This window comes from Cavia porcellus, unplaced genomic scaffold (assembly GCF_034190915.1).
Source record: "Cavia porcellus strain 051 isolate PalLab524CR breed Dunkin Hartley unplaced genomic scaffold, mCavPor4.1 scaffold_33, whole genome shotgun sequence".
NCBI classification, from domain to species: Eukaryota; Metazoa; Chordata; class Mammalia; order Rodentia; family Caviidae; genus Cavia; species Cavia porcellus.
Window position 1 is genome coordinate 36,581,177 of NW_026947516.1, and position 26,128 is coordinate 36,607,304.

Consider the following 26,128-nt stretch of genomic DNA (forward strand, 5'->3'; position numbering starts at 1 on the left):
AAATGTCTCAGTAAAGCAGTTGAGGAAGGACACATTATTTCTGAAAAAATTATCAATAAAATATCCCTTATGCTTTTTTGGTAGCTGGTAACAACAACTAAAACAAAATATATGCATGGGCCCTGGTTCCATATATATATATATGAAAGTCTATATATATATATATATAACATAGGAAAGGGTGTTACAATCTTTGGCTTATATTGCCAGTTTATAGTCATTAATAACATTAAAAGCTCTTTCATCTGAGCAATCACATTACTATTATAACTCATTGAAAACTGACTGTTTAATACACAGTCATTTATATTAGAATGTATAGAAAAAAGTACAATGAAATATGCTTTAGAAATTTTAAAATGTTAAAAACCAACTATTCCAGTGAGAAAACAGAAGGTAAAATATTTTAAATACTATATTATAACAAGGGAAATTTTTCATAGGTTTAAAGTTTGTTTCATATCGTTTCAATTAACAAATGTAGATGGTGCTGCATTCACTACCTACACTTGATTATGAATTAAATCTTTTTGACTTTTTGGAAAAATAATATGTAATTTCAATGACTGTATTTCCCACAAAAGGTGCAAAGCCTTTTTTTTTTTTCTTTTATCTTTTGCTTCCTTAATGTCACAGTATTTTCCTTAAAAGGAATACGTCAGCCTTAAAAAAATTTGAAGATATAAAAATAGTGATATCTTCTTTGACCTGGTGGAGACATTCTTAAGCTCTATTTAATATGTAAAATTAAAATATATAATGCACCAAAAATATACTAAGAAAATTGTTTAGCAGAATTCTGTTAAAATCGGTATGTCACTTTATGAATTTAACATTCACTGCTATATTTTTTTGCAAAATCAAGTTTTTCCAACAGTTTTCTATCAATCAAGATTCATGTATATTTTTGACAATTCAAACACGGAAGGTTCTCTGAAATGTAGGGATGATAATTGCTTCTTTTTTAAATGCATGAAACAAAGCTTCCGAATAGTACAGAAGACTTTAATAGTAAGTAGGTCACATGATATAAACAGTGAATCTTACTGATAAAAGGAAAAGGTAATTTGCACATATTATTCCTCTTATCTACTTTCTTTCTAAATCTATACTCAAGAATCTTAGTAAAAATATCAGTTAATTTTATTTAATTCATTTTTTCATGTATTTTATTTTAATAAAAATAACTGAATCTCTTTTGAGGGTTAACTTCAGAAGAAAATATACTAATTAGAAAATTCTAAGCACAGAGTAGTAGCATTCAACATTTATTATCAGATATGAGTGCTCTTGGTGCTTGTAAATTAGGAGTACTTCCTTGTCTTTCAATTCATCCTAAATTAGTAAAAAATAATGCAGAATTCAAAATCATTAACCATTTACCAGAGAGCATTATTTTATGTCTTTTTTTACATGAAGAAACAGGAAAATAAAAAGGCAGCAATATGTTGTCTTCCTTGCCATGATTTTTTAATTTAAATTTTGCTATCAAGTAGTGCATACTTGAATTATAGATGATGCTTTGTGTTTCCGTTTTTTGTTTGTTAGTTTGCTTATTCTCTGGTACATCAACTGTTTTCATTGAGTCTTTCCAACTTATTGTATTGTACTCTTAAACTACGGTCACATGCAAACCCGTTACATATCATCTTTCTTATTCTGAAAATAAAGCTCAAATCAAATGTTGATTTTTCTTACATTCTAAAATTCTCCATGTAGATTCATTCTTGCACCTCTCTTGGTTTAAGACGAATAACAATAATTTTAATTTCCTATAAAAGTAATATTCCTCTATATTTTGCTTAAAATGTATGCCTTTATGATTTGGGAAGGCAAAAATCTCTTTATTAATTTGAGGTGTTTGTTTTTGTTTACAGTTGACCCCTGGGAATAATAATCTTTACAGTATCGATCTTAGTTGCAACTTAGAGATTCTGTTTATAGGTGTTTCAAGTCTAGATACCCCAGAGATGAGTCTGGCTGAGAAAGAAATGCAGCCACTGCAAGCCAGTGTTGTTCTTTAAATATGCAGGCCCATAACAGTGTTAATTAAAAACCCTGGTAATTAAATATATTACCTACATGCTAGAATAATTGATCTTTCTTTTTTCACTTTTATTTTACTTTTAAAAAAAGATTTTGAGAAATATCAAATTCTTAATCAAAAGTATGTCTGATAAAACAGTAAACATCTATTGTGTCCCGACAAATGAAAGAAAACATGTATATTACATTGAAAAGATATTACATTGAAAACAATTCCTTTTCATGTTTCAAAATATCCAAAAATGTGAGCACCAACAGAAGCAGAAACCAGTTTTTTTCATGTTCTTTGTTAAAGGGAACTCTGTCCTTATGGTCAGAAAAACTAGATTGTACTTATATCACTAAAAAGAGACCTCTGATGGCCAGTATGTCTGAAAAACCTTCAGGCTGCAAATAATTCAGACCTTTGAGAATTCAAAGATCAATACAGCAGTGTTTCTATCTGTAGAACATTTACATATAATATCTGTGCACATTCTATGTGTAGCAGTGGTTGACATAAACAATGGTCTCATTATGTTTTGCAGGCTAGCCATGGAACTCTTGTCTTCACGACATCCTCTTGCCTCAGCCTATCTTTCTCCTATAATAATAACACAACCTGTGTCACACTAAGGGTATATTCTACCCCAGTATGACATCATCTTATCTAACTGCATCTGAAATGACTCTAAACAATGTCATATTTTTGAGGACTCTAGACATGATTTTTGAAGGGCACTATCTGTATGAACTGGCTATTGTAAATCATTCAATTCTCAACTGCATTTCATATTCCCATATCTCACTTAGAAGACAGGAAAGTAAATTTATTGAGTGAAGAGCAGTTCCCAGTAAACGAAAGTAGAGAGAAGCCAAAGTGTAAAGTGGCAACGATTTATAGAACAGAAATCATGTGCCGGTATAAAGCTGTATGAGCACAAAAAATCAAATATAATTCATTGACTCACATATAATCATGAAAATATAGTGTCATTATTGTATGTCCTTATATAAAATGATGATATTTGTATTTCTGTGATAATCATTCATAATGTTTGGAAATGCTCAGTAGTGCATTATTTGATCACCATGCATATCCTATAGTTCTTCAACCAGTATGTCACAGTACGGAGGACTGAAGGATTTGGGGAAACCTAAATAAGCAGCTCTTGTTTTCCAGCTTCATTGGGAACCTGATGATTGTTGGGTCTATAGCAACCTTTTATCTTGATTTCTGATGCCTTGTTTCCTGCTTTGTATTCCAGAACATTAATTATATACCTGTTTGTTCCCTGAGGCTGGAAGTCCTAACTGGAACGTGTTCCTTATTTCCTGGTCCTACCTGTTCCACAGACCTCTTCTGTGATCCTCCATTAGCCCATTAGTCATTCACAGAATGGGAGCATTGTGACATAATAGATAATCCTGACATTCTATCACTAACCAAGGTAGTTTAATATCCCACCTGTTGCTCAAACTTCATGTCCTAGCACTCCAGTCAATTGCTTTACTACTGCCTTGTTCATTCTCCAGAAACCAGTCACCACTTATTTGGTCTCTACATAAACTAAACCCAATTTAAATCACATTCATCTATCCAAGACTCTCACTTCTCAATCAAATTGACATGTTAAATGTCAGATGAGTTATAGTGTATCACTTGCGTGATCATGACAACACACTTCCTCACATTTAGGGGATGAAATGACTACCTACATCAATATTTTTAAACAGTGGAGGAAGCAAGTGTCTATGATATGAAAATTAATGATAGAATTTATCAGTTAAATATTGTGTATGCTTAAAAGACAGAGTAATATATCCAATAATAAATACACCTCAGTGATATAATGAACAATATTCCTGAACTATCACATAGCAAGCATTTTAAGAATATTGTCTCAATAATATTCATATCAAGTTTATTTTATTCCTACTTCACAGATACAGGCTTTGGGAAATTCTATAACTTTTTGACATTCTTATAATGAAAAATAAGGCTTGCTCATTAAGAATAAGTAGTACCTTAATAGCTTTCTTTTATCTCCCTACCACCTATTTGTACCCTGCCAGAAAAAGAGTATTGTATTTTAAAAGTATTTTAAAGTATTTTATAATATTTAAAGTATTTTAAAGTATATATACTATATATATAAAGTATATATACTATTTAAAGTATTTTAAATTTTAAAATACAAAAGATTATATTTTAAAAATACAATAAATTTTGCCTCCATATAATTTTCTGATATCACACATTTTAACTTTCTGAATTCCCTTCATATTTCTTAATTAATGTTGAATCTGACCAAGAATCGTGCAAATCTACAGATAAATCCTTGAGTGCTTTTCTTAGGCAAGCTGAGAATATCACCTTCTAACACTTTTCTAATAGTATAACTTCCATGCCCATGTTCTTTTGGAGTTAACAGAGACTAGCTCCCTCTTTTCAATCCTTATTTTCCCACTATTTTTGGTACCAGAAATCAAACTCAGGACCTTGTGCTTGCCAGGGAGGTGCTTATGCCACTGAGCTATATGCCCTGCCGTATATTTTTCCAACTCTTAATTCCACACTTAACCTTATCATTCTTATGGTTTATCAATTTGGAATTTTTTAAACATTTATGTATGTCATTTTCATGCTGAAAATGTTTAAATGATGACAAGGCACTACCTCCAAATTGTATAATATTTTGGGAGAAATAGAGGAAATTTGACCCTGGGATGAATTCAGCTACCAAGGCCAAAGCCTGACCAGGTACAATACATTTATGAGAAAGAAGACTTGATTTCCTCAGGGCAGACATGGTCCCTTTCCAGATCTCACAGAGGTCTGAATTTCCATCTTCACTTGCTCCTCAGTTGAGCATTTCTGGGCAGTGCAAAAATATCACATGTACATAGCTTTGTTAAGCATACACCATTAAAGCAAATTTGAAAGACCAAATTTAAATTGAGAAATCTATTATTCAAAAATCCAGAAATGATTCTAATATATTCTACTAACCTTAGATTCAAAAGCCAGAAATGATTTTAATAATTTCCACTAACCATAGATTATCAATTCTTGAAGAAGATACTATATGTAACACCAACATCAGACATCAGTAATCAAGTAGAAATGTGAATTTGTCTCTAAATATGTTTAGTAAATAGCAGGAGTTTACTATCTCTAACCACAGAGGACTCATCTTCTAAAATTCAGATAACATTTGTCTTGCCTTTCTGTGAGTATCTAGTAAATGAAGAGAAACAGCATATTTTTTCACAAATGTTAAAGTGCTAAAATAAAATTTAAAGGCAAAACTAAGAAACTCTTTTATCATATTTAGGTCAAAACTATATAATTGAATAAAATACCTAACCTCAGTGCTCAGAATTTTTATTCCAATAATTTATTGTTCTGAAATTTTGTAACAGATTTGGTAATACAGAATATCATAGTATTTTACTGCATAGAAAGCATTTTACATATCTGATTTGGTATTAAAACAAAATATAAAAGAGAAAATCACTACCTTACCCCACAAAAATCAACTTGTGTTGTAATGGCATTACATATATTGATTTTATTGTGAAACAATTCTTCAATTATGGGTATTATTATTTTCCTCTTTTTACAGGGGAGACTATTAAGAACCAGTGAAAGCAAATGTTTCCAAAATGCGAAGCTGTGAAAGAATATTATTTGTCATTTCTGAGTACTTGCTAAATGTAAGAATGCATATATTTTATCTGATAGAATATTTCAGTAATCAAAAAGAGTGATATGTGTATTTCTATTGTGTCATCAAGCTATCTGAGATTGAGGAAGGTTAAGCAACATAGACAAGCTGATGTGATCAAGGAGTGAAAACTAGATTTCAAGACTACATGTGGAAGTTCCCAAAACATGTATCTTTCCCATGACACCCTTTAATTTTTCATTGACAGGTCCTACAATTCGTTTTCTCCATCCCACAAAAATATATTCTGGACACTATGTGTAGTACTAGAGTGGTTTAACTCAGACAAAGGTTACCTTGGAAGGATTCATTGTTTATTTTTTATCATTTTAATTATATTATTTTCCTTTCACTTCCTAGTAAGAAATATTTATTCCTGAAAATCTTTCTATACCACTCCTAAATTTTTCAGTAATCTCCAAAATTAAGTTTTCCGGTTGTTCTCTCATCAAGGAAGAATTACAGCAGGAAATGAAGCATGACATACTAAGTATTTGGACAGGAAATCTGTAAGCAAATGATTTGGGCAATCATAAGATGAGGGAAATCATTGTGGGAAGAGAAAATCCAAGTAAAAACACTATTTTACAGTCTGAAAATGTGTGTTTACGTCCTACAGGTAACACCTGCTAGATTTGTAAAGTGCAAGTAAATTGTAAAAATTCAGCCTTACATCCATCCCTCTTTGATGAAATAGTTAATAAAATGTCCTTGTCATATATAATTTTATAAGAAATCTAATGAAAAAATAGGTAACTTTTTGAAATTGTCAAACACCATTAAAATGCCAAATATTTTTATAAATAGCTTATGATTAAATAGTTAAGGACCTTGATTTCCCATATATACTATAATCAATGAAGTAAAGGTTTACTGTAGGACCATAAAGAAAACAAACAAACAAACAAAGGAGGGCCTGAGATGTAGTTCAATGGCAAAAGCAGCTGGTTGGCAAGTGTAAGGTCCTGAGTTTGAATTCTAGTACCAAAAAAAAAAAAAAAAACCCAAAGGCCATACAATCAAAATACATGTAAGAGTCATCTCACATATCCTTCTTTTCATTTTTGCTATTATCCTACTGTAAAGTTTCATCTGTATTTTCTTTGAAAGTAAAAGAAAAATTAGTCAGAAAACACAGATGAAAATTTAGAGTAGAATAATAAAAATTCATATTGTATAATTGTGCTCCAAAGTTTTTAGTTACTTAATAATGTTTTACTGCTCCTGCTGACCTGCAATATTTGGTTATTATTTGCCATATTAGCTCTAGCAATAGCATAAACTATTGACTGAAGTTTGACATTTTAAAATTCTCTAATAAATGGCACTAAATTCATATCCAAAAGAATTCTAGTCATCTGCCCTTGGCTTCCCTTAATACAGATTTTAAAAAGCACACAATTTTATTTTCTTTTAATTCACTGTAACTTTTTTTTGTACCAGGAATCAAACTCACTACCTCAGGTGCTTTCCAGGCAGGCACTGTGCCTCAGATCCATTTCTGCAGCCCAAAAGAATTTTAAAGGGAACTTACAACATTTCTATATTCCCATAAAACGTTGCAATATATTAGGCTAGCAGTAGATATGAAAATGATAAAAAATGAAACCCATACAAAATAGATGCAAGTTCAAGATGCCTCTAGTAAATTAGTCTTTTGAATTATGTTTTAGAAGATATATACTCAGAAATGCATTTTTCCTGTTTCCTGGTAATGATAAGGGGACTGTGGAATCCATGGAAGAGATGAATCTTCTTCAAAATAAAAACATTTCTAAGTTCCGATCAACAAAATGTAAGTCAATTCACTTGCGTTTCCCAAGGTAAAAACTTAGAAAGTTGTTGTCAGGTCCGCAAGGGTTCCTGCTACCCACAGCCAATCTGTTGCTAAATGTTGTGAATTCCTTTTTGTTATATTATACATCTTAATAGCTTTGTTTTTTTACTTGCCAAAATGAGACCCATATGCTTGTTCCCTTACACAGTTTTCTAAAAAAAGATTGTAGATAATTTTCCTCATTTATAAATAATATATAATAGATTTTCAAATAATAATTCAAAAATCACTTTGTTTCTTTGAAGTTGCAAATTTGGGTAAACTAAGGTTTGAGACCATTGTTGAAAAATAAATTTAACTTGATAAGGCAGAATATTTTAGACACAAAAATTACACAGTATATGCACAAAGCAAATGTGTATAGCCAAATGTCTACAGGCAAATATGTGTGCAAAAGATTTTAAATGATATTGTATAAATGGTACTTTAAATGATAATTAAAAAAATTTCTGGTTATTTCTGTGCTATAAACTATCATTGAATACTTCACAATTTTACTTGGTGAATAGAATTGAGATGGTTAATTGAAATAATCAGCTTTGATCCTAATCAATTTAGAGCTTAATACATTTATCTTTAGTTTCTCAATAATAAATGCACATGATAAAATCTAATAATACAGTACTCCATGAACACCTGGAATTACTTTCTAAAAATCGATAAACAGATTTATAGAAGAAAAAAGCATGTATCTATATTTTAGAGGCATAAACTCTTTTTAGGAGTATCACTACACTATTTTCCTGATCACTATTTTCCTTAATCAAGTATATGTTTAATGTAATTGTTATGCACTGCAAATATGTATTAATAAAAATAAATAATACAAATATACCTAATAGGATTTATAAAAAGTTGTGAAATTAACAATTTTGGGGAATGAAATGGAAATTTTATATGTTAAAAACATTCTTTTAGCACAACAGGCTCTACAGTCACTCAGCAGCCCTGCCCCTTCCCTCTCACCTAATGGCAAGCTCAGCTAACAGATCATTGTATTCTCCAACCAGCATCAAATGGTGCCTTCTCCATATTGTATTTAAAGTAGGTAGTGCCAATTAATTACAAGAGACACAAGCTTATTATTTGGTTTTACTATCTTATTTATTTAAACTGCCTTTCTTTGTCATCTAGACTTAGTTAAATTAAATCATATTTAACATCTCCTTCAATATGATATCAAGATATTTCTAAAGTGATTGTCCAAAACTGCAGATTTTGTGTATGAGACATACGCTTGAGGACTAAATTGAAATTTGGTTAATAGCATGTAGTTTTCTACTTCAGGCTAATGAACTCATGGCCTTTAATAAGTAATTCTGAAGACAACATTTCCTTAGCATTCTGAAAAGCCCACAGAACTTCTGCTCCTTCCTCCTACGTGTCATTTTGAGTTTCAGCATGCATGACAACATCTCAATTGTCTTTCTCTGTTACAAATTTTTATGCAAAGTGTGAGTACATGATGGGGGATTAATGCCTTAAATTTTTGCAGCAGAAGGAGATATTTTATGGCTTCCTTAGAGCATCCATCAGAGACTACACCTGTGGCCTAAGACAATGTATAGTGTGCCTGCCTATGAGACTAGTCTTTTTGGAAACTTTTTGATAATATATGTATATCTACAGAAATCATGACTTATAGCTATGAAATCAACACATTAAATTTTATCTATTTCATCTAATTTAGGCAGAACTTTGCTTACAATATAGTCAAGGATGTAAAATATGAACAAAATGAATTTAAAGAATAAAGTTCATGGATAAAATGCATCTCAACAGAGGAAGTCAGGATCTTCATTCATCTACTTGTTTTTCTCCAGTTGATCTGAATAATTATTCATACAAATATGTCAAAATAACTACCAGAACCAAATAAACAGTTAACAGAGGGGGAAAATGTTTTAGTTGTTTTCAATACAATTCTCTGCAGAAAAAACTGAGTGAAGGCGGTCATAGCATAAAAAGGAAATGAGGCATCATCTAAGAAGAGAATTAAAACAGGATAAGAATATTGAAGCATTCAATGTCAAAACAAGATACCTGTAGTAAAAAGTAGCCGTTGAGGAAAAGGTAAACTCTGATTTTGACTTATAGGAAAGAAGGAGGAAACTGAACGTGATTAATGATGTTGCTTTAGCAACAGTGTCACATTAAGGGCAGCTTTCTGAACTGCTTGGAAAAGATTGCTGAAGTAAAGAAGGGTTTGCTGTGTGGGAATTGAGAGATGGTAAGATATAGCCATACAAGGTCAGGAGAGACCTTAATAGTACAGTCCAGATTTTTAAAATATGATATTTTGGTTAGCAGTCTGGGTGTTAAAAAGAGATACATCTCACTATTATCATTTTCAGTTACCACTGAGAAGGCAAGGAAAAACTTAACAGGAAAGGTATTTTTGCAGTATATGAAAAGTGAAATAAAATATGAGATGTGAGAAACAGATTAACAGTTTTTCTTTCAAAAAGTAAAAGCATATCTGAGAAATATTTTACTTCTCAAATAGGCATAAATATTCCAAAAGTAAAATAAAACTTGTAGTAAAATTGTAAAGCATAATTTTATAAGTGAATGAATTAAAATAGATAATTCTAAAATTTGAAAGCATGGAATTATTTTGATTTATGAGGTTTTATGTCAATTTTCTATTAAAAATTTCTGTAAATTCAAATCTTCTTGAATATTTTAAATATGAATAGAGAAAAGTATGGTTTCAACTCTGGGATTAATAAAACCCAAAATGTGAAATTATTATTATAAAAAAGAGGAAAAAGAAAAAGTGCTCTAAAGGATATAACTGCATGCATATTTAAGTGTGTAAGATAGAAAACCATATTACTAAGTTTTTGTCACGTCATTGAACAGAACTGTTTGCAGTCTCACTGTTTGAATGTCCACTTTGTATGCTTTAATTTTGTAACTTGAACAGCTATTTCTAAGATGATAATATGTAATCTAGTAACTAGTGATTTCTTACTGTGTATTTCTTTGAAATTCTGTATTATTTGTACCATTTTCTGTTTTTTTTTTCTTTCTTTAAATAAAAAAAAAGAGAAAAAATCAAAGTATGGTTTCTGGTTTGTACATTTACTTCTAAAACAGATTTTTAAATAATTCTCCTTCTTTCAATTCAAGTGATGGAATACAGTGTAAAGAACCTTCAACTAAGAGCTGTGGCTGAGTTTTATTTCTGAAACACACATTCATATGTATACTGAGGCTGCTTTTTACTAATTCATCAAATAAAAGATTAATTTCTAAATAAATAAACTGAAGTCATAATGGAATATTAACACATTTCAAATAGGTTTCAAATAGAAAAATCACCTCAACCTCCATTCATTATTCATTGATTTGCTTATCCATCTACAAATTACTCCTCACTATGGACCAGGTACTGGGATTACATCTGTGAATAAAACTAAAATTGGTCCTGCTCTCTTATCAGGTACTGGTATTGTTAACAAGCAACGTATTTCTGAAAAGTCTTATACATTCTTCCTGTGGTAGGAAATAATGTTTGAGTAATTTCTGAAGAACATTAAAATTTTATTATGGAGACTGAGGATATCACTCAGTGGTAGAACTCTTTTCAGCATGTGTAAGGTCCTAGGTTTTATTCCAAGTACTGTAAAAATGAATAAATAAAACTAAATTAAAAACTAAAAACAAATGACTGTGGAAGCTGAAGTGTACTCTTCTGCTTATTTTTATTGTAATTATTTTTTCAATGTAAACAAAATAGCTGAACTTTAGATTTTCCTCGTTGTCCACACTGAGGAAGTACTTATGTTATACAGAAAATATACAGTCATAACTTGGTACTCAACTGCTTTAAACCTCATAAGTTTTATTACTGGATATGTTTTAATCCACAAAATTTTATCTAGGTACTTGTCTGTTTGGTACAAAATACAGAAGCTTGAACTTTTCAGTGTCGATTTCCGAGTGATTCACCACCTTTTCTAAATAAAGAACCAATTAAAGACAGTAGCACTGTAAATTGAATTTATGTAGTAAATAGTACTACTTTCTGCCTGAGTCTGTGTCCTTGAATGTATATATTAAGTGGTAGTATTCCATTTTATTTTATTCAGTTTGATTAACAATTATTTGACATTTTCAGTGTTTTAATATAAAATAAATAGTCTCACATGAAAATTGCAAACATTGAATCATGTATTCCCATATATTTTCCAGAGGAAGTTTCCTAAGGTTTTTGCTAATATTGCTTAGACAATTAAATGCTTATATCTTGTACGCTGAGTAGCTAATTCAAAGATAACAATGTGAAATGTGTTAACCATTGTTACCCTTCTTATCTTGTTTTGAAATTTTATTTTTTTACTCTAAAAAATTAGACCATGGAAAATAAAACATTTTTTCTGTCCATTAAGGTCAATTGATATACAAAATTGTATAACAACTTCCTATTAAAATGTGTTTGGCATAAAAAATAATTTAGAAGTAAAGTTGGGTGTGGAGAAGAAAAATGACTTAAATTTTATATTTGTCTTCAAGCTCAAAATAGCAGAACTTCTTTTAGCACTACCATATACAAAACAGGAATCCAAACAGTTAAAAGATTAGGCTTGAGAATAATAAGATGTCCCAGGGTCAGATCACATTTACCACTTAAGAAGGGTATGACCTTGAGCTCCATCTTCAATCAGCCAGTCTCTGAATTTCCTGATTGGTAAAGTGAGAATAAAATTATGCAACCTTAAAAGTGCTATGATATGAAATTAATTAGTATTTACAGAGTACTTAGAATAGCATCTGGCACGTAGCAAATACCCTTAATAGTTTGATAAAAAATAATTGGATAACACCAGGTAAAAAGCTCAGTGGTAGAGTGCCTGACTGATAAACACAAGTTCTTAGTTTGATTCCCAGTACCAAAAATAAAATATTAAAAATAATTCAATAGCCACATAGACAGCGCCCTCATAGCTATAGTGAAATGCCAAACTCCTGAGAAATAGTGATGTCAAGGGAAAACTAGTGTGTGTGTGTGTGTGTGTGTGTGTGTGTGGGTGTGTGTGTCTGTGTGTCGTGTGTGTATCACTGTGTGTATATGTGTGTGCATATGTGTTTAGCTGTTTGAATATTTTATATAATTTTCCAGAGTTCTTCATAATATAATGAAATGAAATTGTCTAGCTAAATCAAAATCAAGTTATAGCTAAATGAATGCGTACATACAATGTAAAATTTACTACCGCCAAAATATTCAAAATATTATTGAAAATAAAAAAAGAAAACAGTACACTGATTTTATCATGAGAGCCCATTCCTAATGTGAGACTCTACAATATTGCCTAGTCCTAATTTGAGTTGTCATATTCACTGTATGATAACAAAGGTCTAACAGGCTCGAGTATTCAGTATATCTCTGGAATATAAGTCATTCCCTGTAAACTGATGTTGAAATTAAATTCTAGAAAATTATTAAGATGTAGTTGCTTTCACGCAAAATTTAATTCAGTTAATTTATGTCTCTATATAAATTTCAATTAACTGTAGTAAAAAATACCAAGTTAACAAATTATAGGCAGACACATTAGCATCGCTGATCCAAATTATATCATCTCCCTATAGAAAGCAGACAAAATAGTTACATTGAAAGTTTAAAGAGGGAGAATTGAGGAAAACACAACGTAGATGAGAAGAATTATCAAAATCGTTATGGTATCCAACATAATACACTGAAATATATCAATGAGGCCATGAATGTGGCTGGAGGTCTGTTCCTATTACTGAAGGAGTAAAAATTTTAATGGTAATAGTGACGAAAATAGTGGGAGTGTATAAAGAATACAGTTATATTATCTAGGTAAAATAATTAATATCATGACTGAGGATTCCAAGTTAAAGCAGCATACAAATGTTTTTATGAAAGGAGCAAATAACTGGTAAAGAACACAGAAATGCCTGAATGCATATTAAATTTTGAAATAAGATAGTATCTATTCTACTTTATAGGATACAGTTTCAGTCTATATTGACTATCTTCTATCCAGCAGAGTCTTTTTAACAATTTTTTAATCAGATCCACCTTGAACTTATTGGGACCTCTCAGTTCCATAAATGAATATATTATATAATGGACACAAAATCAAATCATTGTTTCCATTATAGCAAAAGAACTCATGATTTACTTAAATCTCCCTCAAAATTCTTAGTGTAATACATTCATAAACACCAACGGCTAGAAAGTGTAACTGTGAAGAAAGTTTGTTTATTTACTATTGATTAGAATTAATTTACTGGACACTAAGGTCAATGAAGGTCAAATTATCTTTATGCCTTAGCATTATTAAATAATTGATATCATTAACAATATTTACATAATGATATTATTTTCTGAATCTAGTCAAAGGATCCAAAATATGTAGATGGGATTTTAAATGATGAGATTTTAAATTTCAAGTGTTAGCTATACAAATATGGATTCTATCCAGGCAATAACTAGAAAAATGCATGCTTCCTTTTGGTAATAACTGAAAAATTAAAGACTGAAGTCCAAAGGCACACTATACAGGATCTTTTGGGGAATGATGCTTGAATTGTTACATTCACCAGCTCAAAATTTGACTCAATGTTTTCTCAAACTATTGAATTCATCAAATGTTTTGTTATTTATTATTCATAAGTTATTGACATATGTATCAATAACAAATGAAAACTTGTGATGAGATGAGAGTATAGGACACAGTAAGAGAAAAGCACTCGACTAATATGACAAAGTAAGTAGGAGGTTCTCTAAACACACTTCCATGTAATAAATGTCTATTTAGCCATCTTGCCACATTAACAAAACTGTATTTCTTCTGAAAAGTATGCTGGCTGGTGCTTAAAGTAAAAACTTTTGGATAATAACTAACTGTTGTTTAAGCTCAAAACTGTCTACTCCCTGTAGTTGAGTACTAACCCAAGCCCATGAATGAAGCTAGTTACAGTGCTTTATAGCCACATAAGTTAGACAAAAATTATCAATGAATAAGGTATGGTAATCTTCATGAAGAAGACAGAGGCTTTGTAGTTCCCAAGTAATTAGAATAGATATTGTTTACTATCTATTGTTTGCAATCTAATTATACACATTTTTATTTATACAAAATCTAATTTCAATGGTTTAGAAATAATAAAATGGTAAAAGTATTCAAGTATTTGGTCAGACAAATGTGAAATGTTGATAAAAATCTTTAGCTCTGCATGTAGACTGTCTGAAGGATATCTTTTATTTCTTATTATAAAGAAAGTTGAACAGTAAATTATAGTTTAAACTGGTTGGCCAGCAAAAATATGGTGCAAGTTACATATGTAATGTTAAATTGTCTTATATTGAGCTATTTAAAGAAATATATATATATATATATATATATATTTAATATTTTATTTAACAAAATATGCCAAATATTATTATTTAAGGTATAACACATACACAATTATTGAGCTATTTCATAATGTTTCTCAAACTCAATCTTTAAATTCCAAGATATAGTTTACATTTGCACTACATTTGCATTCATGATAACTAAGTTTCAAGTGCTCAATAGACATATATGTCAAATGTCTATCATACTGAAATAAGACAATATAGATGTGATTTCTGTTACAAACAGGAAATTATCTCACTCTATTATAGGGTATTTTTACTAGTTGTGTGGTCAAGTTTTAAGCACATTTTATTTTGTTCATGGATATCTCATTCTAGCCCCATATGTTAAAAACAATATTCTTCCATTATTTAATAGATTTATAACTTTTATCAAAAATCGGTTGGGCATATTTGCAGGGATCTTTTGAGCCCTTTCATTAGTTGTATTGGTATATGTTTCTACTCTTCTCTCAATATAACAAAGTCTCAGTTGCTTTGGTCATGTAGTTATTTCTTAATAACAGTTAGTATATTTCAAAATTGTTTAGCTGTTCCAGAGACTATGACTTTCCATATAATTTAAAAATCAACTTGTCTATTAATACACAAAAATATTCCTATGATTTTAATAGTAATTCCACCAGCTTTATAGGGCAAATTGTGAGAAATATCATCACTGGGCATTCCAACCTATGAATTAGTTATGCTTATGCCTTTCATTAGTCCTATCATTTAATTTTTAATTTATAAATTTTAGCTCGTAAATCTTGTATGCCACTATGTATATGTCTACGTAACTCATTATCTTTGGAGTGATGGTAAATTGTATTATGTAGAAAATTTTGTTTTCTGCTTGTTCTTTTTCCATTTGTTGATATGTAATCAATTTCTCTGTACTGATTTTATGTTCTGTGTGTTTGTTCAGTTAGCTCATTAGTCCAGGAGTTTTGTTTTGATTTGTTGATTTTTTGGAATTCTTTATGTTAAAAAAATCACATCATCGGCAAATAAAGACAATTTTATTTTTAAAAAATATCTATACCTTTTAAATACTTTTCTTGTCATAATGAACTAGCCAGGAACCTACTATGCTGAAAAAACATGGTTGTCAAAATTAAGAAATAAGTATTATGCATTTTAGCAAAAAAGTAAAGATGATCTGAGACTGTTAAATACATAGTTTTTACCAAATTGTGGAGGTGCTGAATTTTTTTTATAAATTTATGGATGCTGAATTGTAGTAAATTATTTTTATTTGTCAAATGCTATAGTTATCTGACTGTTCTTATTATCCTGTTTATGTGATGGAATACAGTGATTCTTAAAATGCTAATGTGTATTTGAAGACTTTACAGCTGACTTTATTAGAGATATTTATATTTATTGTTGTTGTTTTTGCTCCATGATGTCTTTGTTTTTATGAGTCAGAATACCAAACAAAAATGATACATGAAACATGATCCCTTTCTTTTCCAAGAAGAGGCTGTTCAGAAATGTAGAGAATTACTCTTTAAAAGTTTGGAGGAACACTACAATCAATTTCTTTTTAAAGAAATTTTAAAATTGCAAATACAGATTTTTAAATGGTTATAAGACCATTCAAATTGTATATGTGATCTTTTGTGACTGGGTTTTCAAGAAACTTGTCTATTTGAAATAGAGTAAATGTAAAGTTATTTGTGATATTCTGTATTATCCAGTTAATGGCTACAGGATCTCTGGTGGAATTTCCTGACTCATTCATCATGTAGTAATTTATGTCTCTATCTTTCTATTGTTGTCACTGTTTTGGGGTTATAAACAATACTGCTATGTTTAAAAGAAATTGAAACATTTCAGCAAAGTCATATCTGTAATGGAAAACCAAAATTCAGTTAAATCAAGAAAATGAATAAAATTCTTAAACAGATAACAATTATGCAATTTCATATTTATTCCATCAAAGCGCACATTAGTTGATCACTTCATTAATGAGTTGTATTTCTCACGATTTATTGTGTAAATTCAAACTGATCCAGTGTTATCAAAATAACTTGTGAATTTGGAAAACTCAGACCAAAAAAAAAAAAAAAATGGAGCACTCTCTCTTTAAACTATCTGTCTCAGCTGCCTGGATGCCTCAAAAGGGAAATATAAGAGATAAGACCTACTTACTGGGAGAAGTAATAGGAGAATTTATCTTGACCCTTTCTTTGGTTTGAAACCTCTAGGGATTTAAGAGAAAAAAGAAATTCAAGATATGGCTTAGTTTTAATGTTAATGCTATGGTACAGCTGGGACTTGTCCTACATTTACTGAGAACTCTTAATTTACAAAAACTAGATCCCAGCATTTTGAAAGCAGAATTGAGACCTCTGAAGCTATATTTTTTACAGTTTTTCTTTTAACCTTTGGTTATAGTCTATCGAATTGTCCTGATTCTTTTTCCACTTACTCGTAGGTCATTATTAATCCCTTGAAACCAACCCTTTCTCTGTAAGTATCTCTACTTTTGCTCAAATTTCCCCAAATATCTTGTCTTAGAATTTTAGTAAATCACACAAAATAATTTAGAAACAGGTTATGTAATTTAATGCTGCATGTTATCAAATTAGAGTGCTCAGTTACACTTTTGCTCTAAAAGACATGGATTTTTTCTTTAAATAGAAGAGGAAGCAAAAAATGTGTGAAAAGGAAGGAATATCAGAAGGTGATAGAGAATCAACTGACATTTATATAATGCTTTATTACCTTGTGTATGCTATGCTTCATAAACTGTGAGAGATAATTTGTTAACCCATTTTATTGATAAGGAAACTATAAATAGTATATACTCCATTTCTTTTTTTTTTCTTTTTCCTTTTTATCGGTACCAAGGATAGAACTCACGACCGCCTGCTTGCAAGGCAGGTGCTTATGCCACTGAGCTAAATCCCCAGGCCTCCTCCATTTCTAAACTGATATCTTAATTCATATAATACTGAATTGATTTAGAATTTCAGGTGTTTCCCTACTGTATCTTTAGAAAAACAGATATGTGTTAAATCTTCACTTAAAAATAAATGAATAGAAGTGCAAGGACACGTGAAACTCAGGAAAAATATAAGAAAAACTTCAACAAACTTACTCCCTAAATCTTTACTGAGAGTCTCCTGCACAGCAGGCACTGTTCTAGTCTCTAGAGCTTTGATAATTTAAGAAAAATGTTTTCAATATATTCCCTTTCTTTTCACAGTTCTAATTAACAGTACTCATTGAAGTAAAGCCTATAGGGAGGCCTGAAAAACTTTAAAAGACAGCATAATAAATCTTCATTTATTCATTTATACAGGAAAGAAAATTTGGATGCTTGCCATGACAAGTGATTAAAATTTCATTCATCTTTACATTTCTACAAGTGGAGATGTACAACTGCAAAGCAGTTACCTGATCAGGCCTTTTCCTTGATATAGGATGAGATGTCATAGGAATAAACAACTAATAATAGATAAAGGAGAGAAGGTCGAACAAGTGATTTGATCTTTCCCTTCCCTCACTAATCCAAGCATATCCTGAATAGCCCTGGACAATCAAACGGGCTAGCAGAGGCAACTTTCATAGAAGAAGTAATATTGGGAAAGATTACATATCCCAAATGATGAAAACTAAGACCTCATTTTATATTGAACACTGTATGAAGAAGCACTTCACCAAGAGCTAAAAATAGTAGTCTAAGATTTATCCTTTCTTTTTGTAAATGAGGTTTAATAAAAATATTAAATATCACATTCACTTGCATAGAAATAATATATTGAATTAAAAAACACAAAAATAGTAAAATAAATGAAGAATATGGCAGTATTTACATTTAAGGACTTGCTATAGGGTACAATTAATCAACATCATTCCCCTTCAAGGGCACAAAAATTTATTCTACTTAGAATGAGCTTTAGAAATTATTGAAGAATTTTACTTAAAATATTGGTTTTAACTATAGAAAACACATCAGCATTTGTTAAACCCTCATGTCTCTACTAGAAAAGTCATTTTGATTTGTCCAAGACTTTACTTCGAAACACTAATTCAGTCAATAACATATTGGCAGGTTTCTAAACTTCAGTTTCTTAGTCTATCTAAAGAAAATAATTTTAAATGTAGAGGTCTTTGAATCTCCTAGAATACATGCAAAATTGTGTTTGTGTGTGTGTGTGTGTACATCATTCTTCTGGTTACAATAACTGCTCACATTAAATTTTTTAAAGTATACAGGCTCACTCACTTATAAATTTAAATAGCTGTCAAATTTATGTTTAGTTGATCAAAAGGCAGTCCATATCTTATTTTCCTGAATATTTAACTTGATGTATATAAACCTGCATGCTGTTTTGTGCAACAAAAGTATATAGATTCAACACCAGTATAGAAAAGAATGCAAAAATGTATCATTCTCAATGACAGAATAAGTATATTTATTATACCTGTTCTAGATGTTAAAGTACATAAAATTAATTCAAAAATTGGTACATTCATGCTGATTTAATACAATATCACGTGAAAATATTTGATAGATGAAAATATTATGAGATATAAGATTTCGCCAAAGAGTTTGATAATCGAGGAAAGAGAATTACTATCAATAATGTATTTCCAAATGTGTAGAAAAATTCAAGATTTATTATTTTCTATTTAGGTCTCTATTTTTATGCACTTAGTAAAATATGCTCAGATAATTCACATACTGATTCTACACTTCACCAAATCTTCTCTGAACACCTATCCTAAAAAGTGCTGAACATGCAAGATGCGGGGTCACAAAGTAAGAAGTCAGAGGGAGAAAAGTTAAAAGGCTGAATAGTAATTAGCTTCTATTTCTAAGAACCTTTAAATATGTCAAATCATGTACATACATAAAAATTATTGTAGATATATAAGTGAATCAGGCACTATCAAGAAGGTGCACTAGGAGGAGGAGTAGGAATAGGAGAAGCCTCTACAGGTTCTGGAGAAGGGGTGATGGCAGGAGTTTTGCAGTTGACAATCACAGGCCAAACAGGGAGAGAGGTAGACAACTGCTCTTCTTAAACATATTATTATCTGTTTTGAAAATCAACTGTCAGTAGCATATCTTCTATGATCACACAGGATGGTCAGGGAAAAGGAAGTTAGTGAAATAAAAGATGTTATTTTGGTATTTTTGAGAAATTTAAATACAAGATTATTAAATTCTTTTCCAACTACTGTCAAAAATGTCATTCTGGTTATTGATTTCTTGAATGTAGCATCTGTCTAAAAATGGATCAGATGAGTCTTCATATTTATTGTGATAGTATTTGAATATCATCACAATGTAATGTGTGACAACCAGATGAAAAATAAACATGAAAATTTTAGGTGAGGAAACACGTAGTTCTGGGATAGACAAGGAGAAATTGATTCAGAAATTAAGCTTTAAGCTCATTCATTAAGTGGTGGTGAACCTCTAATAATGATAAACATTTAAATGATAGTTTAAATTATGGCGATTTAAATTGTGCTCAAAGAAAATGAAAACACATGAGAATTAGGGATAATTAGTTAATTGAATATAGCAAATAAATTGAGGATTTCGACTATGTTTTAGGTGTGTCTTTTCCCTCAAAATTCATATGTTGAAGCTTTGTCTTCAGTTTGGCAGTGTTGGGAGGTACCATAAACTTTAAGTGGAATTTAGCACATTGTACACTTAGGTGATTGTGAGGGCTTCCCTATGAAGGGATTAGTGTAGATCTCCTGGGGCTTTGGTTAATTCCCACATGTTCAGGATAATATAAAGTAGCAAGAATATCTTCCCAACCCTGTGACTTGTGCACTGTGACCATTTGAGCACACCATTTTGTTGTAGGCAGCCCACTTAGTTAGAAATATTATCGGCAGTGAGACAGGGATAAATTCTCAAAGGAGCCAGTGCAGATACTTTACAACTCTGGGGAAGGCAGACATCTCCTGCTGTAGGCCAGGCCTCAAAACAAAGGATCAAACAAATGCATTCACATCCTAAAGACTAATATTCTAATTAGTTCCCTATCACCCTGAGAAAGCCTGGAGTCAGTATTCCATCCCCCTAGGGGAAAGGTCACAGTTCCAAAAATGCCCACTAAGTGACTTGCTTTCCCATTTGTCCCTAATGTAATCAATTTTACCTGAATTATTAATCTTATTGGCTAACTATCCTTATGTCCCACCTTATGCCCATCTGCTTTGTCAGTTCCCAGTCTTTCCCCACTTTGAACCCATCTCACCCCAAAGTTTTGCTCTATAAAAGTCCCTGGAAAAGACAGAGTCTTGGGTAACCCGCTCAGGACCCCTCCTGTCTCTCTCAGACAGAAGCTTTCTTTCTCTCAATAAATATATTCTACTCTTCACCTCAGTTATCCCTAAAATTCATTCTTCAATTTTAGAGAACAAGAACTCACGGACATATTAGCTCAGGAGTTTCATTCCCCTATATGACTTTCACATGACACCATGTGAACTCACTCAAACACATGGGCCCCTGACACAAAGCTATCTACTAAGTTTTGGTGAAACCAGCATGCTGACACCCTATTCCTGAACTTCTAAAGCTGTGAGTACATAAACATTTTAAATAACATGTTCAGCCTTAAGAATTCTGTTATTATATCCAAAATATACCAATATAGTGGCATCTCATGAAATTCTGTCATGTTTATTCATCTGTTCAAAAATGAGTATTCTTGAACTTTAAAGGTTTGGAGTCATGTAGCTTCTAACAATAGACATATCCCCAAAGAAACTAAGCCTATTGCAATTCAGTGACCCAAAACTGACAGTTTCAAAATGCTATTTCGAGAATTTTATGACTTCCTTCAAATTTAACTTAGCTTTCTTTCTCACCTGCATCCACCTCTAAGCTTCCCACATGATTTATTAAGCCTACTGGTATATGTGCAGAGAGGTGAAGGAAAGGAGATGAAGCACTTGCACCTCCTATATCAGAGAAATTCCCTCATGGGTCATCAGAATAATTAAAATACCCATCTAATTTGGGGAAGAGAGATTGGCAAAACATGGTACTCCTTCATCTTGTGAAAGGTGGAAGTCATTTACTATTTGCATACAGAAATAACTAAAGAGAAATCTTCCTTCTGTGACTTAGAAATCATTTCATGTGGGGATAATTGAAGAACTTGTAATTACAAGGAAGAGAAATGAAGAGATAAACAGTGATTTTAAGGGGAGCTAGAATCAGTGCAAAACTTAAAATGGTGGTCTAAAATTAATAATAGTAAGTCTATTTATTCCTATTATGCCCAAGGTACTTGGGTGGTATTACAGGGGCTAAATGGAAAACAAACAACAATATTCTGCCTAAGGAAGGAGGGAAAGGAATAATTTATTGAGTACCTATTACAGGCATTGTACTTTATATTTATGCCATCTAGTGCTCCAAGCATTATTATGACTTAGGGAATATTATTTTCAATTTTCATGAAAGAAGTGCAATGAAGTATAAATAACATTGACTTTAGAGTCAGATAAACTTGAATTTGAAGTACAGATAAGCCACTTAACAGTTCTAAAGAAGACATTTAAACTCTTTTAGGCTGTTTCCTCGCTGATCAAGTAGGAAAACATATTCCTTGCCATTGAGGATGAACAAATATTAGTTCTACTCTGTTCCTCAGTTAACTTTCATATGATAGTAATAAAGACAATAAGTAAATTTTCCACCTATATTGAATCAGAATATGGATGCTAGGACTTTTTCATGTGATATCTAACAATTCACACAGCAGCCTATGTAAGGGGGAAAAGGTTTTTCTTTCCAGCGTGTTGTAGGTAAGGAAAATAAAACTCAGAGACACTGGGATATTTGTCTACTGTCACAAAAAGATTAAGTGTCACAATGTGTATCACTCATGGCATGTGGTCCTCCCAGAGATGTTTCTGCATAGGAAGAACAAAGGGTGACAAGGACAATGATAGCTTACATTTAGTGACTGTTTGTATTAGTGCTTTCTCATAACTGTGACAAAATACTGGACAGTGACAACTTGAAGGATGACAGGCTCATTTGGCTCACAGTTTAAGAAAATTTCAGCCCATAGTTGGCTGCCTACAAAGCAAATACAGCATAGTGGAGGGCTTGGTGGAGGAAGCTGCTTTTCCCATAGCAGCCAGGAAGCAGAGACACAGTGGAGGAGGAGCTGGGAACAGGAAGCTGGAGACCTTTCCACTTCACACCCCCATTCCCTCCCCTCATTACCAACCAGACCCCAACTTCAAACACATGAGACTTGGGGGATATTTCAGATCTAAATCATATGACTGAATAACTTTATCATACTCATGTTTGTGAACTTATTTTTGCACATAAAACTTATCAGAAATACATAGTGACCATCCTTAATTTACAGAAGTGCCTATATAGTATATAACAAATTAATAGCAGAGCTGGAATTTGAACTCTAGAGCCCTTCACCATGACTATCTGCTGATTTGGCCTTTTCTGCCATTAACAATTATGAGATGCATGTCACTTAACATCACATTGATTTCAGATTTTTTATACATAAAAGGTTGGTATGGACTACACAATTTTAACAACTATAGAATGTTAAACTGTGGTAGAGTCTTTTAATTTTATTAGGTTCATTTATAAACTTGACATGCTTCCTATTTAATGCTTTTCACATATACAGCTCTTCCAAAGCAGTGACCCTTCAAACTCATTTTGTTTCTGCAATTCAATCTTTTAAAATCAATCTTTTCCTAGCATTATTCATTCATGTTACTTCTGGAATCTTAGCTCGGAGCAAGATGCAGGTTCCAGCACTGTGTGTCCCCATTTTAAAGACTTTCTCTGGCTCTCCTGAATTTCAAATAGTCTGCCAACTTAACTATTCTCCATGCCCACTTCAACCACTGCCAACATAACTGTGTTTGAGTGACTGTTATCTAGTCTAGTTTTGCATGAATCCGTACCACACCCTATTTATGTACAGTACATTTTTAGCTCCAAGATTTCTAATCTGGAGGACTCTGTTTCTGAATTAGACTTGAACTAAATCAGAATGTCAAGAGGTTTGTGTCCTGAAAATCCCCCTGAGTCAGAATAACACATATTTTGGTATAAATAGAAACTCAGATGGAATAGAGAAGAGAATGTGACTAACAGGAATAAATTTTATTTTATGATTTCATCTCTCCCTAGAAAAAATGGATATATCATGCAATTTTTAAAAATCCTGTGATAATCTGTATTTTAGTATTATTAAATACCTATTTAAATTTTAACTATACAAGTCTACCTTTTCTCTTTAGTTGCTCTTATGCAAATATTTGATACTTTTCAGTAAGATTAGTCTGCACTCAAAGATTAAAAAAGAGAAAGCAACCAATAATAAATACTGTTGGAGCTACAGGGATAAAGAAATCCTTCTTCACTGTTTGTAGGAGTGTAGATTGGTGCAACTGCTGTGGAAATCAGGGTAGAGAGCTCACAAAAATTAAAACTAAAGGTTCCCTTTGACCCAGTCATTCCCTTTCTTGGTATCTTCCCAAAAGAATTAAAAGTACTGTAGCACCGCAGTATGTACACCCATATTTATAGGAGCACAGTTTAATGGGCATTTAGAAACAGCAAAAATGCCCTGGTACAGCCTTTGTGGAGGTCTGTCTGGAGGTTTCTCAAAAAGTTGGGATTGGAAATCCCATTTATTCCAGCTATTCCACTTCTAGGCATATTCCCAGAAGAACTGAAAGCATCATACCACAGGGATATATGTGCACCTATGTTTATAGCAGCACAATTTGTAATCGCCAGATCTTGGAAACAACCCAAGTGTCCATCAACTGAGGAATGGATAAAAAAGTTGTGGTATTTCTATACAATGGAGTATTATTCAGCTATAAAGAAGGATCGCATTGAGATATTTATCAATAAATGGGCGCAGCTTGAGACCATACTCATAAGTGAAATAAATCAATCTCGCATGTATGAATACCGAATAGTTTCCCTAATGTAAGTAATGATTCAAATATATAAAAATATGTGATAATCATGATTCCCCATTATGTGGCCTTGAAGCCTTATAAAATTTTCACTTATTAATTAGAAAGGCTTTACTCTGGGCTTTTTGATATGGAAATATTTGAAGCTATAGTATTTGAAGTTTTATCCAAATATTTTAAGGAAAAAGACAGACACTATGGTAACTACTATTCTTTAAAAAAATTATTTAGCTATTTCTTATGTTTATTTTAATTAAGGGAAAAACTTAAAAAATTAGGATATATAGTAGTAACTCTTTTTGATCTCCTATTAACTTGTTTTGAAGTCCTGTAATACTCCCAAGATCTTGTTTTGACTGATTAGACTCTGTTTCATTCTGTGCGATAGTAGCAAGTTTGAAGGTATAGGCAACTAATTTGAAGGCAATAAGATTCACAAAGATGCCCATTCTGGTTTGACTATTCTCTCCTTTGGAAGTCCTGTAATGTTCACAATGCCTAAGTTTTATTGGTCTTGTTCTCCACTGTTTTGTCCAGCTTTATAATATCTAATGAGATGGACAATTCCTTTTAAGGAAACAAGAGACAATGTTGATAACCATTGTTGATGACCTTGTACTCTGTTCTACATCATGTGCTATGTCTATCCTTGGTTTTGACTTACAGCTTTGTTTTGCCATATTTGACTTTATTCTCTCCCCCCCAAAAAAGTAATAAGAACTAAGGAGTAATAAAATCCAAAATGTGTAAATTTTGTTATAAAAAAGAGAGGGAGGGAAAAAAAAGAGCTCTAACGGATATAACAGCAAGTGTGTTTAGGGATGTTAAATAGCTGACTATATTAATGTTTTTGGATCATTGAACACAGCTGTTTGCAGTCTCTCCGTTTGAATGTCTACTTTGTATTCTTTGATACTGTGATTTGAGCAACTATTTCCAAGATGATATTATGTAATCTATTAACAGGTGATTTCTTACTGTTATGTTTTTTTTTTTTGTAGTTCTGTATTATGTGTAACCTTACACTGCTTTGTTTTGTTTTGTGTTTTTCTCTTTTTCGTCTTAAATAAAAAAAAATGCTGGTCATTTGATGAATGGATAAAGATGATTTGTAAAAACTGAATTATTTCTCTGGTGTATGAAAATCAAAAGTGTAAATGAAGACCAAATGTGTAAAAG

The 26,128-nt window shown here is 31.5% G+C and overlaps 1 protein-coding gene across 14 annotated transcripts in view; it reads right to left on the reverse strand.

Moving 5' to 3' along the window:
* Nucleotides 1–26,128, reverse strand: part of Dmd (dystrophin) — a 2,110,831-nt gene that overhangs the window by 1,937,667 nt on the left and 147,036 nt on the right. The window lies entirely within an intron of this gene.